Raw genomic sequence first — 16,349 nt, 5'->3', positions numbered from 1 at the left:
GAGAAGCTAGGGGTGCAGCTCAGTGGTAGAGCACTTGCCTGGTATGTGGGAGGCCCTGGGTTCAGCCCTCAGCATTGAAGAGAGAAGAATCTGAGAAGGTCTTCAAATGGCAGGAATAAAATATAGAAAAATTCTTTGGAACTTTTTCCAAAGTGAGCTGCATGTTGCCTATCATCCTGGGTGTAAAGCAATGAGACTTGGTTGGACAAACATGACTTGACCTTCAACTCCCCCATTCACCCTACAGGGTGGTGTTGGGTGAGACAAGCCCTCTTCCTTGGCCTCTGTAGAACTAGGAAGTTGGAACTGATTGCCTTCAAGGCTTCCTTCTTCCCATTGTGTGGTTTATGCTCTAAGAGAGGACCCAGAGCTTCCCTCCATGTTCAGTGAATTCCAGAGTTGGACTCCCCTTTGCCTCCGTATCAGCGCCAGGTTGTTGTATTCAGGGGACATACACCCCAAGAAGAGGCCTCACTCCAATCCTATTTTCAAAACCTGACTGGCAGACAAACACACAAGAGAAAACAAGCCCCAGACCTTTACAATGTGGATCCCCACCTGGAGGGACCGACGAGCGTTCCAGGGCAGCAGTGCCCAGAGCAGGACCCCTGTGCTGGCCGTCCCCGCTGACACAGCACAAGAGCCAGAATGACTAGGGTCATGGCAGATCCACGCACCGCACCACGCTGCAGACTCGTTCACCTCAAGGGGCTGTTTTGGTTCAGCAGCTCCTGTGACTTGAATGAGTTAATCACTGATGACAAGAGATTAATTTATAACTGGACAGCAGACAAGATAGTTCAGGCTCTGGCGGGATGGCACTGAACTGTGGTGTGGGGCATTGCTCAGAAGACACCTGGATGTGCAGCTTGGTGCCGAGGCTGGGAACTTAAGGTCCCCCTTGATTCCTTAGAGGCCACCTGGGCCAAAGAGAGGGAGCACATGCTGAGGACTTGCCCTTCTTCTCTTAGCATATGTGCCAGAAAACATGTGCAGGGACCAGCCAGGCCTGATAGAAATGTCAAGTCAGGAGGGAGCATTGGCAGGCTAACCCAGCTGAGGCCCCTTGGCCAACTGTGTGACCAGAGGGGGCAGGGGAGGGCTGGGGAGAAGGGAGGTAATAACAAGTGTGGAAGGAGGGATGGGAGCCTAGGGTGAGGGGTCATTCCTCCAGCCTGAGTCACGCAGCTTGTGGCCTGCTCTGGGAAGTCAGGCCTGTGAGGATCTTCTCTCCCATTCCACACATATCCCCTCTCACACACCCCTCATCCTGGGATCCCCAAAGATGGGAGTGAGGCATGATGTGCAGGTGCTTCTGAGGTCTGCCTTTGTATCTGAGATGCTGCTTTTATACAGGAAAAAAAACGACTCTCCCCTGCCATGTTGGAGACACAAGGCCGTGGTCTTGGGTGTGGGTGCTGCTACTCTGCCAGCTTTGGTGATCCTAGGTTTCCCACTAGGACAGTTTGGAATTCTGAAGTCAGGCCTATGGATCGAGGAAGCCCCCAGTGATACTGCCCCAAAGCCACTGGACTCAGGAGGCCTTTCCATGAGTCCACAGTCCAGCTAAAGAGATAAGAAGAGAAAGTGGGAAGGTGAATGGAACTGAAGACAGGAACAAGGCCTATGTGAAAGTCGGGGTGCAGAGGAGCTCCCCTGTGGGCTGCTGAAATATGGGCTCCCTGAGAGGGTGCTGGGAGCCCTGCTGAGTGACAGGTGACTTTGGCTTGCTCTTCCTGCTGTAGCCTGATTCTAGTCACTCAGATCCAGCCCCTCCACCCTGCTCCTGTCAATGCAGCCCATGCAGGGTCCCCTCTCACTGGGATAAGCTGCTCTTCCACTCAGATGTCCCTCTGGGCTTTCTCCATGTCCTTCTCTTCTGTCAGCCATCAAAACCCAGCGGAGACCAAATAGAAGGCCTTCCACGCACCTTCACGTGGGACCTCGGCTCCTTCTCCTTGGTTCCACAGCAGCCCATGTCTCGACAGGGTTCTCCATCCTCGAGGAGACCCCAGGAAGCCAGCGAACCCCAGCCCTGGCTCTCAGTCTCTTGGGATGGGGCTTGGGAACCTGTTTTCCTTCATCTTCACACACCCTTTGGATTCCAGGCCAGGATTGGGTATGTCTTTTCTGGGTCTGGGCACAGGGCTTAGGTCATGGTGACTGCATGTCACTGTGCCCAGACAGCCCCCTAGGCTTTGGCAAAGAAGGGAAGCAGAGTAGGAGGCCCAGGCCTTTTAATTTGCACCATTTTCATTCGTTTATGTTTCCCTCTCCATATCCCAGACACCATCCTGGGTCCTGGGGTACGAGAGCAAAACGTAATCCCTGATCTCGTTGGCTGCACATGGCACATAGTCCGGTGGGAGAGACCTGGTGCATCAGATTCCTCATGTGTTCCATGACAAAGAGCAACAAGGGTCTAACAAAGGTGCTCAGAGAAGCCATGGTGGGATCCTGGTGCAGGTCTGAGCCCCTCAGGTCACCCAGGATGGTTTCTAAGACAAACTTCTTCTCACAGCACCCCGCCCCCCACCAGCCCCTGCCAGCCTTCACTACTGGTCTCCTGAATCTGCTCTTTGTGTCAGCTTTTGGAAATGGTATGTTTTTAAACAGAGAAGAGACCCATTCTGTTCATGCCAGAGTCTGTCTGCTAGCATATACAGTGCCCTACTGAATTCCGAAGAGGTGCACTGTCATTTGAACAGACAAAACCTTGGCACATGACTTGGCCAGTCTGGCAGGCTGGACTTGAGCCCCTATCCACTCCTTCCAACCCACGCCCCTCAGCCAAGTGTACTTGTACAGTGAGCAAATTGGACAACCATCTGTGGGAATCCTGCTAGAGACTCCTCTTGAGCAGAACGTTCTGGCTTCTTGGCACATCCTCACAGCTAGAAGATTCCTGTATCCTACAAGGACATAATTATATCTTCTATAGGCATAAATCTAAAGATTTAAACAGGAATTTATATGCATTTTTTGAAGAATTGGGTATTTTTCTTACCTAAATGGAAACATGGCTTATTTATATATGGTCCAAGGGAGTTCTTTCATATGGTAATTAACTCACATACCCTGGATAAGCCCTAGACTTGGCATAAGGTTCAAAGCAGAAATTGGGTTGAGATGAGACACAGGGATGTTTCTGGATCAAATTTGCTGTTAGCCACTGACACTGGGGTAATTTGGCTCTCTGAGTGGCAGTGAGTCTCAAAAACCTGGTGAAACAACATCTTTGGAAAGAAAGCTCAAAATGTCTTTAACTAGAAAGAATGGAGGAGGCCTTGCTATGTTTGGGAGCTAGAAAGAGAAGCATTTTGCGGTGGAAGATGAATCTCATCCCACGCTGGCCACATCAGTGGCTTTGAACTGGAGTGGCCCTGGAGAGACCCCTCGCCCAGATCCTTTCATCTACCAATGGGGAAGCTGGGACTCAGAGAGAGAAAGCGGATTGGCTTAGGCCACAGGGTGAGTGACAGAGCCGGGCTGACACTAGACAGGTGCTTTCTTCTGCACCTGGACCTGGTGTGTGAGGCCAACAGTGTACATTATGGGGAGAGAGTGAGCCACATGGGTGACTGTGGGAGGATGGTGACAGGGGAGGTCTAGGGCAGCATGGCCCCTCCTCTTCCAGATGTGGAAAGTTGCTTTTCCTAGTTCAGAGGGATTAGGGTTAAGTCTCATTGGGAGTTGTCACTAGGAATTGAGTGGACACTGGGACCCACAGAAGAGGAAGAAGGAAGTCAATCTCCCAGTCACAGATGAATACACTCATAGCTGTTCCACGAGGAATTGCAATAATTGATTTGGGGTGTTGGAGGATATGGTGCCCAAACGGCACCCTCCCTTGGGTACCACAGTTTTCCATGTGGGACATCAGAAGACACGTTTTCAGTTGTGAGGTGAAGATGAGCTCAGGGTGGCTGGCACAGAGTAGGTGCTCAGCAAATGGTGGCCTCTCAGTAGAGATCCTATTAAGAAGACAGGGAGAGGACGGGAAAGGCATATAGCCATCCTTCCAAGGATGCTTTCAGGAAGTGTGGTTTTCCCTTCCTGCAGATGAGCAAACAGAGAGGGTACATTTCCTGTCCAAGGTGACACAGTTCCAAAGCCACAAAATTTGGCCTCTTTGGTTCCGTGTCATTTCCACTGGGCCATGGTGACTTTTCTTAGACTCTGCTTCTGTGTCCCTCCCTCACAGCCAATCCCTGAGCCCCAATGCATTTGAATGGAAGGGCCGGCCATCAATGTAGGAAGGTCTGACTTTGGGACACAAATGTGTTTGTTGTTGAAGCATTTGAGAGTGCTGGAAATGGGAGTCCCTTTCTCAGAGCACAAGATGAGGGGACATTCTGGGGCCACACCCAGGTCTGTTTGTATTTTACTCCAAGACAGTCTTGTTTTCCTTAGATCAGAGCTCCCTCAGGGAGCCAGGACCCTGTTCTGATTCATGCTTCAGGGTCAGCACAGGACTTGGGGCTCTGGTTCAGAGGGAGAACACGTGAGGGAGGCCCCGGGTTCCATTCCCACAAACAGCAACAACAAAAGCCAACCTAGACCTCTCCTCCAGGCTGATTCCTCATAGCAACACTGAGGAGGAACTGTCCCCAGGAGTGGGGGCCCCTTTCTTCCCTTGCCTCATTGGCTGCTCTGGTGACCAGGCAGGAGCAGGTACAAATGAAGACCTTTATCATGTCTTCTATAAAAACTGTTCTATAGATGAGGCAATTGTGAGTTTTTATCCATACCTATTTCACTAATGAATTCCAACAAGATCTAACTCTAATACTCAATATGCAACAATTCTATTCCTGTTAAGGCTGTGGGTGAAAATGGGAAGACAAGTTGAGAAGGTGAACTTCTCTACCTCCGAAGGGCACAGGCAGGAGCATCAACCAGACTTTTTTTTTGAATGGAAGGGTCTTTATTCCTTCTCTGCTGCCTGTATGATTGTGGACAAGTTGCTTAACTTCTCTGGGCCCACATGTCTGCCAATTATTCTTTCAGTGCAAATATTTTATGATTATAAACCCTGAGAGAAGCACACATTCCCCTGGCCCATGATGCTTGAGGTTAGAAGTATCTTTTGATACTTCTTTTGATTGGAATAGGGACAGACATTTAAAACAATGACTTGAGTTGTTTATCCTTCCTTCCTTCCTTCCTTCCTTCCTTCCTTCCTTCCTTCCTTCCTTCCTTCCTACTGGGGATTGAACCCAAGACCTCATGCATGCTAGGCAAACAAATGCTCTACCGCTGAGCCACCCCACCAGCCCTTCTTATCTTTTTATTTTGAAATAGGGGCTCACTAAATGACCTGAGCTAGCTTTGAACTTGGGATCCTCCTGCCTCAGCCTCCTGAATAGTAGAGATTATAGGCCTGCATCACCTTACCCAGCACTTGAGTTCTATCCAACCACGCCCCCTGAGCCTGTGGGTTTGGTAGGTCACTCAGGCTCTAGAGTCATTAACATTTTACACTGTAGAAGTATTTCCCATTTGCTTAAAAGGAAATCTTAAAAGTGAAGAGGTGTTTCCAAACTCTACTGAGGCAGAGCCTCTGAATTGGAGAGCTGGACCATGTAGTCTCTAATCTCCTCAATGTGCAACGTGGAGGCCCGGAGTCAAGAGAGGAGGTTTCCAGGATTCCAGGGGAGTTTGACACAGAGCCCGAGTCAGCACCTGGCTGCCACCACACTCTATCCAATGCTGGTGCCTCCCGGCTGTGCAGCTTCATAGATGAATAAGAGTTGATTGAAAGGGTAAAGGATCATAAAAAGCATGCCATGCCTGAAGAACAACTTTAACACATGTAAAGAGAGGCCCAAAGATTTTTATTTTTATTTTCAGTTTAACACACATCGAAACCCAGCAGGTCTTCCAACACCAGCAATTTGCATTTTCTGAAGCCACCTCAGTGAGCAGCTCTGAAATAAATTAAAAAGAATGGTCAAGGCTGAATGCACACGGAGGTTTCCATGTGCTCAACTCAGCAGATTCAGGTATGACCCCTACAGAGCTTGGACTCTGAACCGGCACTAACATTCTCTATGCTCAATGACCATCTCGCACAATGAATTCATCTGTGTAATTGTGCTTAGCTGTCCCAAGATTAACTCCATGTTTGCATGAAGATCAAAATGCTTGCTTTTAGAAGTTTGGTTTTCTACAATTTCTGTCTTATCTGGGGAGGCATGCATGCTTGGAATTTCCTGGGCTTTTCTTTTTTAAATCTCTTGGAGGGATTGAGAATGGGAGGGAAAGATGGGGTGGGGTGGGATGTTTTACCTTCTTATTGTTCTTTTTTTTGAAACAACAATTGGCAATTTTTCTTTGATATTCTTTTGTCAAAGGCAAGCCAGACCCTAGGGATCTTAAAATGGGTAATAGCATTATGGCTTGAACACCACCCACCACCACTCCTAAATCTTATACTAAGTAGGTCATGACCTAGAATTCTGCTTTATTTAAAAAAAAAAAAAATCTAAGGGCTGGGGATGTGACTTAGTGGTAGAGCACCTGCCTAGCATGCGAGAGGCCCTGGGTTCCATTCTCAACACTGCCAAAAAAAAAAAAAATCCTAATGGATTAAATTTACATACATACACGCACAGAATACCGCTCTGAAGTTCCTATCTCGATATGTATTTGTGTGTATGCATATACTTCTGCTCCACTTGCGCCTTGAGTTTTTGTTTAGTACCCCTTGGTAGTGAGATGTCTGCTCTGTGTTTTTCCAAGGACAGCCACTTCCGAGCCAGAAGGAGGCCGACCCACATTCCTGCGCTGGAAGGGTGGTGGCCTGATTCAGATCAACGGGGTTTACTTTCTGATTTCACCTCGCTTGCACTTGAGTGACAAGTTCTGGGAGAAAAGTTGGCACAGTGCACCGAGGTCCATGATAGGGAGCTGTGGGGGACAGACAGCAAGCCGTCTGAATGGGGTGGAGTGTCCCCACTTAATCATTACCACTGCTGACATTAGTGAAAAAGAAGCAAGGCATAGCGTCTGCATGGGACCTACAATGAGTGGAAAGGAGGCCAGATTCTTAGGAAGTGGGAGGTAGAGAGGGGCAGATGTCGGGGAGAAGCCTGTGTGATATTGCAGGTTCAGTGTGCACTTTTTTTTTTTTAAGTGGAGGAAGAATCCAAACTGCCCTGGCTATTTCAAAATCCTAATATCAGGGAGGAGCAGGTGTTTTTCAGCCTTCCTGTGTGAGCCCAGGACACAGGGCAGCTTTGAGAACAAACACATCCTTTCTCAAAATAGGAGGCCAACTATTTACTTATGCAAGCGATGCTATGAGAAGGCATTATAGATTGAGTCACAGCTGTTGAGCTTTGGACTGACCACCAAAAGGCTCCTTCCCAGGGAGGAAAAATCCTGAGGCTCTCAGTGGACCTGAGAGCACTGGCTCAAATAACAAGTCAAGGGAAGAGCTGCCTCTGCCTACCTGTTGAAGCTGCCCAGGCACACCCCAAGACAGCTTGCAAACACAGAGGACAAGAAGGGACATCAAAACCTGCTTTTAAAAATTATGCTGTGACCTGTTCAAAGTTGGATAAGCAGAATTAGAGCATGAATGGAATCCTAAATAAAAACATCATTTGTTCAATCCATTCATTCAACAAATATTGAGTGGGATATGCCGACGTGGCTTGACAGGGCATGTGTGGTAGGATTACCCTGCACCTTGAAGGGGCCCGCTTGAAATTCGAGGTTGCATTTAAATTGAGAGCCTCTGGACGGAAGTGCTTAGTCTGTTCTGTAAAATGAGATCTGGGCCGGAAACACTGGGACATGGAGAGTCACCATAAATTTGGTTGAATGAGTGATGCCAGGTCCCTCCTTCTGCAGAACTTCAAGGGTCCATGAGTCTTCCTGGGGCATCCACTGCTGGGTGTTACTTAGGAAAGAGCCCAGCGAGGTCACTGACACTTCAAGGACCCAAAGAGAACAGCTTGCAAGAGGATCTGCCTCTACTTCACGGTTTCTGAGGTTAAATTCAGATCCTGCAGCTAGAAAGGGATTCCCAAGGAGGCAAAACTCTCCCACTCAGAGCAGTCAACTTTGGTCCTGAGGAAGCTTCAGGAGGGCTGAGTGGAAAGAGCACTGGAGTGGGGGGTAGGACAGTGGATTGTCCCTTGCTCAGTTTCCTGTTTAATGGGTGGACTCAAGTTCACTGAGCTTTTATCTGACTTCCACCGTTGCCCTGCCCTGGTGGCATCTCTCTGTCCTCTTTGCCTGGCCTGTTTCAGACTCAGAACTGGCGCAGCACCAGCAAGTTCATGGTTTTACAGACCCCGAAACGTGCTTTGCAAATAAATGACGAAGACATTAAACGTATTGCATGCAAACCCCAAGGTCTTGAGCAAGGACAGACCTTTGGAATTGTAAGAGGAGTGTAGAAAACACCTGTCCTTGAGTTTTAGACCAGAGGGAGGGGCAAGTGACCACGGACAGGAGACACTCAGGTGCTAGGAGAGCTGTGTGCCACCTCCCTCAGTGCGTGGTGCTCTGGGCGGTGGGGTGGCAGGTGGGCAAATCTTTAAGAACAAATCAAAATCTCTAGCGAGGAAACCAAATTCAGTCTTTCTGAATCCTTAAGGGGTCTATAGCAAGGCTGGGACAATTTAACAACTTAAACTTGGTAATCTGTCCCTTCTTCTCCGATAGCACTCTCCCCTAGACCCCACTTTGTGTCAAACAGAGAAAATGGGGCTCAAGCTCAGAGAGTTTATGAGTCTAAAAATCTTATATATCGTTCTGTTTTATTGTCTTTCTTTTGGTGCCTACTTCCCATGGTCAACAACATTATTTTCCCAGTTTTAAGTAGTTTAACAATTCTCTTAAAATACACAAATTCAAATTAAAAAAAAAAACTGAGTTGATTCTATAAAAATATTCATAGTGTAGGTACTATCCAGGTATGACAACATAGGACAGATGGCTCCTGGGACACCACCAGCAAGCTCTAGGTTCCAAGAAATAGCCCTGCCCCAAATCCCTGGACCTCATTCCCCAGCCAAGCCTTGCCCAAGCAGCCACTTTCCTGGTATGTGACCTTGCCCCACTTCACCTTTGCACTGCCCGTTGAAATCTTCAAGGCCAAGTCCAAGTCTCGCCTCCTAGAAGCTTCTAGAAGCCAGCAGCCTGCGTTCAAATGCCAGCTCTGTCACTAACAGGGTGACCTTGTAATATGTTACTCAGACTTTTTGAGCCCCAGTTTCCTAATCTATAAATAAATAAATAAATCCTATAACATTTACTTACAGTTTTATTTTTCAAACATTCAATGAGACTATGTGAGTGAAATTGCCTAGTTTATAGAAGAGAATCAGGAAATAGCTCTGTGATCCCAGCAATTCAGAGGTAGGAGATGGCAAATTCTAGGCTAATCTCAGCAACTTAGTGAGATCCTGTCTCAAAATAGAAAATGAAAGGGCTGGGGATGTAGCTCCCCTGGGTTCAATTCTCAGTACCTAAAAGACAGAGGGGGCACGGAAATCTCCATGACCCATGTGGTTTCCTTCTGGACAAGCTGTATTCACTCTCCCTTGTCTCTGGTCTCCTTACCTATAGATTACCTTGGATCAGAGGTGTCTGTGTTGTGAGGTAGGTCAGAAGCTCATTTTGCTCGTGCCAATATCTCCCTCCATACCTTTAGCACAATCCTGGTTCAGGTAAGGATACTGAGCAGCCCCTCCGGGTGTGGCTCCCTTTTTCCTGGGATATTTGTTCCAAAAGCCTCTGAGTGTGCCTGGGCAGCTCACAGCATCTCATCCTGAAGGCTTCATGGGTACCCCGAATCCAGCCTGTCTCCACCTGAGCTTTGTGGAGCCTCACCTCTCCCCAGCTAGAACAGTGGTTCTCAACTTTTGGTGTCCCTCCACGCCAGCCTAGGGCAGTGTCTGGAGATATTTTTGGTTGTCATGGCTAGGGTGAGGGGTTCTTACTGGCATCTTAGAGGCAGAGGTCAGAGATATTGCTAAATGTGCCCCAATGCACAGGAATGACCCCGTCCCATGTGTCAGTGGTGCTGTCACTGAGAAGCCCTGACCCAGAGGCACCCTACAAGTGGGCCAAGGACTTCTCTGCTCACAGCCCTCCCTCTCATGGCCCTTGTGAGATGATCCAAGGTCTTCACGGTGGAGGATGAGTCTTGCTCCCCACCTGCTGTGCCCCTGCTTTTCCTGTCCCTGCTCTCTGGCCCTTCTCTCTCTCTGTCCTTCACTGATCTACTGTGTCTCCTGCTGTGCCTCTAATACACTTGTTGCACACCAGGTGCCCTGTATCCAGAATGCTCCTCCTTGGATGGTCGCTTAAGTTTCTGTTCAAAGGTCTCTTTCCCAGGGAGGCCTTCCTGGTGGCCTCATGGAAAGCCAGACCCTCACCCCTCACTCTCCCCCTGGCGCGTGCTCTGTGCTTCTCCATGGCGCAGATGATCACCTTACACCCTAATTCATTTATTGTATTTTTTTTTATTATTTTCTCTTCATACTAGAGTATAAGACCGACAAGAAAAGCGTTTCTTTTCCTTTTCATTTCTTGATCTTGTTCACTGATATTTCCAACTGCCTGGTGCTCAAAAATTATTTACTGAACAATGAATAAATCAATATCATTCTGTTCCCTAGTTGTTCCTCTTACCTCTATTTTCCAGCCAATTTATGAAGCTACCACTTGTCTGACACCCAGGTACAAAATCTAATCTGAGGTTAAGCTTGAATCTTCCCTTTTGCTATTTTTAACAGCTTTAGTGAAAAATGTGATTCGTTTCCATACGAATCACCCATGGAGAGTGTGTAATTCAGTGGCTTTCTGTTTATTCCCAGTCAAGGAACGATCACTGCAATCAATTTCAGAATGTTTTCATTGTCCCAAAATGAAGCCCTGCACTTCTTAGACATCCTACCCCCAAAACACACAGCCCCCTTCCCCCAGGCCCTGTCAACCACTAATCTGCTCTTCATCTCTATGGGTTTTCCTCTTCCAGACATCTCATGTACATGGAGTCTAACACTTGTGACTGGCTTCTTTGACTCGGCATAACTTTTCAAGAGTCACCCATGTTGGGGACTATATTACTATCTCATTATTTCCATAGCCATTGGATAGGTAAACAACATTTTGTTCACTCACTCATCAGTTGGTGGACATCTGGGTTGTTTCTAGTTTGGGGCTCTTGTGCACAAGGCTGCCATGAACATCTGTGCAAGAATTTTTGGGTGAACATACGTTCTCATTTCTCTGCGGTGTTCCTGGTCACGTGGTAACTGTGTGAGGCCTTTCGAGGAGGAGGAGGAGGAGGAGGAGGAGGAGGAGGAGGAGGAGGAGGAGGAGGAGGAGGAGGAGCATGCCAGCTGTTTTCTCCTCTCTTTGAGCCGGCTGGTGTTCTCCCCCTTGAATTTGTGCCCTGCTCCATCTCCAGAGAGACTCCTCTGTAGTTCTCCCCTGGAAGGCTGCAGTGCCTCCTAATGGGGATCTCTCCAGTGGGTCACCCTCAGCTGCACCCTCAGCTTCCAGGGGAGGGAGTATCAATGTCCCAGTGCCCAGGCCACACCTCACCGGATTACAGCAGCCTCTCTGCAGGTGGGACCAGGCACTGGTGCTTCCTGATGCTCCCCAGGTGACTATAATGTGCAGCCAGGGGTGGAGAACCCTACAGGGCCTTCCTTCCTTCCGTCACTCAAATCTGACTGTGGCCCCACCCTCTTCTAGAAACCCCTCATAACATATCCTGAGCTCCCAGTTGCTCACACACGTGCCCACCATTCATCTGCCATGCTTAACCACACACACTTTCCCAAGTGCCGGCTGGTCCCTGCCTCCATGCCTTGGGAGACCACTCCCCCAACCTGAAATGTCTTTCCCCATTTTTTCACCCTCCACTAGGAGTCTTCCTGGCTACTCTCTGTTGGTGGGCTGGGTGGGACCCTCTGTCTCCTTAGCCCTGAACCAGCCTCTCTGCAACCCCAGGGACAGCCTCACTGAGCCTCACAGCCTCACTCTCAAGGCCAGGGCCCATGTGTTATCCATATTTCTAGCTACAGACCTGCAGGTGGTACTCGTGTTCACTGGTGGCATGTGAGGGTGGGAGGCAGAGGGGGAATGGATGCCCACTGGTCCACCTGGGAGCAGGGACCCCCTAGGCAGCCTTATCAGCTGTTCATTCACACTCTTCTGAGCTCCCAAAATAATCCTAGGGGATGCAGCCAGCCCCAATCTCCTCCCTTCCCCTGGACCACAAGTTCTAGCACATTCCTGTCCCAGGGTGACCTCTACCTGCAATTCCCCAGCCTCAGCCAGGTGCCAGGAGGTGTTGGTACTGCAGGGGTTAGGGTGGGGCAGTCTTCCCCCAAAGCTAAAGACAAAGGCCCCAACCCAGACTATAGCATACAAGTCTACCTTCAAAGGGCCAGACTGGGGTGAAACGTCCTTGTCCCTTCGTCCACTATGAATTTCCAGGCTCAGGAAGGCAATTGCCTCATCATGACAAAGCTGTAAAGAGCAGATATGAACATGGGTAGAGTGCAGACTGTCCCTCTGGGCGGGGCGAGGCCCACCTGCTTGCTACCCATGGGGCTTCTTTTCCCCTGGCTCCCCACACTGATTTCTCTGTCTCTGGAGGGAGTTGGAGGCTGTAGGGTGCTGGAGGCCTCCATGGGTCTTTGTCCTGGAAATCACTAGGTTCCTCCCCGCTGCTCAGCCCACGTTGATGACCTCCTTTCCCCAAGATCAGAGGAGCACCGTGAAGGGAGTCCAGACCTGCTGCCACCATGTGACTCTGGGTGACTCATTTCCCCTCTAGGACCTTCGTTCCCTTGAGGTTTAGCGGGTGGGATGGACTGGACAGTCCTGGAAGGCTTTGCTCCAGTGGAGAGCGCAGCTGGGTGAAGGTTCTCCTCTCAGGTCTGAACTAGCAGAAGAACCATGTTTGGGAAGACCAACGTCAAACATGGCCAAAACCAACAAGCCTGGTCATAACTACTCTTTGTATTTTGATTTCTTCTGTGTTTGGCTTCAACATAGCATGGTGGCAGAGCCGTGCAGGGGACAGCATTGGTCAAAGGAAGCTCCAAGACCCGAATTCATGCCCTGCTCCACCCTCGATGGGCAGTGTTATCAGGGGTAAGCCACTGTTTTCTCAGAGGCCTCAGTTTGCTCATCCCTGAAAGCAGACATTTGAGCTGTGTGTGGTGGGGCATTGGCGCATGCCTGTAGCCAGAAGTTGAGGCAGGAGGATCACAAGTTCAAGACCAGCCTGGGCAAGTTGGTGATACCCTGTCTCAAAATAAAAGGGAGCTGGCGAAGTAGGTCAGTGGCAGAGTGTACCTGGGGTCAATCTTCAGTACTACTGGAGAGAGAGAGAGAGAGAGAGAGAGAGAGAGAGAGAGAGAGAGAGAGAGAGACTGACTCTGATTGATTTAGTACTTTCCCAATTAATTCGACAGATTTCTCAGAGTCTTCGGGAGGGTGCCTGGCCTGGGCCTGGGTGGGAGATAGAAAGGTGAATGGACAGGAGGAGCTACTTGAGGCCTGGTAGGAGACTGCGAGGTAACAGGCATTTGTGATGTACTGTTGCAGTATTAGTGTTCTATTTCATTAAAAATATTTTTTGTAGTTGTAGGTGGACAAAATGCCTTTATTTTGTTTATTTTATTTTTTTTTTAACATCAGAAATTTATTAGTTGCTCAAAACATTACATTGATCTTGACATATATTTTTATGTGGTGCTGAGAATCAAACCCAGTGCCTCATGCATGCTATGCAAGCGCTCTACCACTGAGCTACAGCCCCAGCCCCAGTATTGGTGTTCTTAAGGAACACAACTGGAATTATTAAGAAGGGTTGGTTCTACAATCTTCAATACCCTCTTTCTTCTTGGCTAGAAAATGCTTGCTATAAAATTCAGTTCTAGGGCTGGGAATGTGGCCCAGTGGTGGTCACTTGCAAAGCATGTACAAGGCCCTGGGTTTGATCCCTAGTATCACAAAAATAAAGAAAGAAAATTCAGCAACAAATAGCTACAGCCCACGTTCTCAAGCAAAAGGTGGTCAGACTCTATCCAGTCCCAGAACCAAATGAGACCAGTCTAGTATAAATTGGTCACCTGGCCACTGAGCTTTCTGTTAGGATGTTAAAGAAGTCTGGGCTTGTATGAGAATACAAGTGCAGTGGAATGAACAGAGGGGGAAGGCCCACACAGACCTGCAGGAATGAGCAGGGAGACATTCCCAAGCCATGCGGAAAGGAGGGTTTGGGTATTAGATCAGCAGTGCAAACAGCTGGCCAAGTGCTTGGGAAGTGATGAAGTCACATCTCGGCCTCACGTCCCTCATTCAAGGTGCAAATAGAGATTAAAGTGTTACATGGTGGCACAGGAGGGTGAGGCAGGACAATTGAAAGTTCAAAGCCAGCCCCAGCAACTTAGTGAAGTCCTAAGCAACTTAGTGAGATCCTGTTTTAAAATAAAAAAGTAAAAAGGACTGGGGATGTAGCCCAGGGGTTAAGTGCCTCTGGGTTCAATTCCTGGTAGCCAAAAAAAAAAAAAAAAAAAAGGAGTTACATGTAAATCAACTAAAAATTAGAAAACAGCATCCAACATTAGAGAATTGGTTAAATTATTGTATATCAATACAATGGACTATTATGTAGTTATTAAAGCCATGTTTTAGAAGAATCATCAATGCTTACAACCTACCATTAAGTAAAATAGTAGATTACAAAAAATGTCTTTTGACCACAGCTTTGTAGTTCAGTTCCCCATGAGACATATGAGATTGTGTACTTGCACAAACACACATTTGAGGTGTATATAAGTCCACATGTACACACATACAAAAGTCTGTAATAAAACACTGAAATGATAACACTGATTTTTCTCAGGGGATAGCAGGTAATTTTTACATATACACACTTCTGTGTTTTTCCCCAAGTATTCCACATTAAAGACACGCTACTTTTATAACACTGGAAAATACATGTTATTTAGAAAATTGTTTTATAATAGCTCTAATATTAAAATAATTAAAACACTTTGATAAAGAAAAGTGAAGACAAATTCAGGGAGCAGACCCTGTGAAGACTGGGAATCCACTGTATTGAGCCATCCTATTTTTCCCAGGACGGTTCCATGGATCAACCAAACACAACTTTGTAATTGCTCTGGCACCTGACACGGGACACCTGACGCCTGGCCTTCTCTGGAGAGGAAAATTCTGTCCCACTGTGGGAAAACCACCGCTGTGAGCAGAAGATGGCTCAGGGGTGGCCAAGCTAGTCTTGTATCCATTTCCAGAGGAAAAATAAAGCTGATAGTTTTTGTTCTCTCAATTAAGACTTTTCTCCTATAATATTTTTTTTTGAGGAGCTGGGGGTATAGCTCAGTGGTAGAGTATATGCCTAGCATGCAGGAGCTGATGTCCACCCCCCACCTGCCCCAAATTTCTTTAAAACATATGATACCTAATGTTAGTCTGATATGTTAGAACTCCATATGAGACTCAGACTTAGTACTGATTATGTATTTAACTATCTTAAGTTCTCTGTATCACCATTTCAGCAGACACTGTTTCAGGAGATTAAGACTACAACAACCTAGGTCTGTGTTTCAAAGTTCCCAGGTGATTCTGCAACACCGCTGTGCACACAGGTTGAGACCACCATTGTAGCATGTTCCAAAGTGGCAGTTCTCAGACTTTGCTGCCATCAGAATCACTTGTGCAGTTTTAAAAACTTCCAATGGCAAGGCCATATCTCAGACCACTAAACTCAGAGGGCACCTGCCCATCAATGGGCCTTAAAGGTCAGGCAAGGTGGTGCATGCTTGTAATTCCAGCAGCTTGGGAGGCTGAGGAAGGAGGATCATGAGTTCAAAGTTCAGCAATTTAACAAGGCCTTAAGCAACTCAGTGAGACCCTGTCTCTAAATAAAACATAAAAAGGGCTGGGAATGTCGCTCAGTGGTTAAACGCCCCTGGGTTCAATCCTCGTACAAAAAAAAAAAAAAAATTCACTTGGATGATTTCAATATACATCTGGATTTGAACTAATGTTTTTAAAGACAGCAACCCAATAAACAGCTTGTAAAAGCAGAATCTGAACTACTTTGTGTTCTCTGTCTCCCTCTGCTGGCCTTTCTACCACACTGCTGAAATTTACTGCCACTGGGTATCCAAGTGCTTGCTGGTACTTTTAAAAATTTGCTAAGAAAATTAAAAAGAACCAAAGAGGACTGAAATTTTTAAGGAACTAAAAAGCTATAAAGTATATTCTTGTCTGTCACAGGATGTTTTAGGAGTTTTAAATGCATTAAAATAGGGCTGGGATTGTGGCTCAGAGGC

The 16,349-nt window shown here is 47.6% G+C and overlaps 1 long non-coding RNA gene across 1 annotated transcript; it reads left to right on the top strand.

Annotated features, from left to right (window-relative positions):
• Window positions 1-1,185: 1,185 nt before the first annotated feature.
• LOC124078397 (uncharacterized) lies at window positions 1,186-15,864 on the top strand. Its single transcript, XR_006846888.2, has 4 exons — window positions 1,186-3,471; window positions 5,854-6,005; window positions 13,036-13,134; window positions 15,132-15,864. It is a non-coding gene; the product is annotated as an uncharacterized LOC124078397 (long non-coding RNA).
• The last annotated feature ends 485 nt before the right edge of the window (window positions 15,865-16,349 follow it).

Source organism: Marmota monax, unplaced genomic scaffold (genome assembly GCF_021218885.2).
Source record: "Marmota monax isolate L192 unplaced genomic scaffold, Marmota_monax_Labrador192_F-V1.1 WCK01_AAM20220418_F8-fsc00171, whole genome shotgun sequence".
In the NCBI taxonomy this organism is placed as follows: Eukaryota; Metazoa; Chordata; class Mammalia; order Rodentia; family Sciuridae; genus Marmota; species Marmota monax.
The sequence above is the reverse complement of the archived record's forward strand: the minus strand, read 5'-3'. Positions and strand labels throughout refer to the sequence as shown.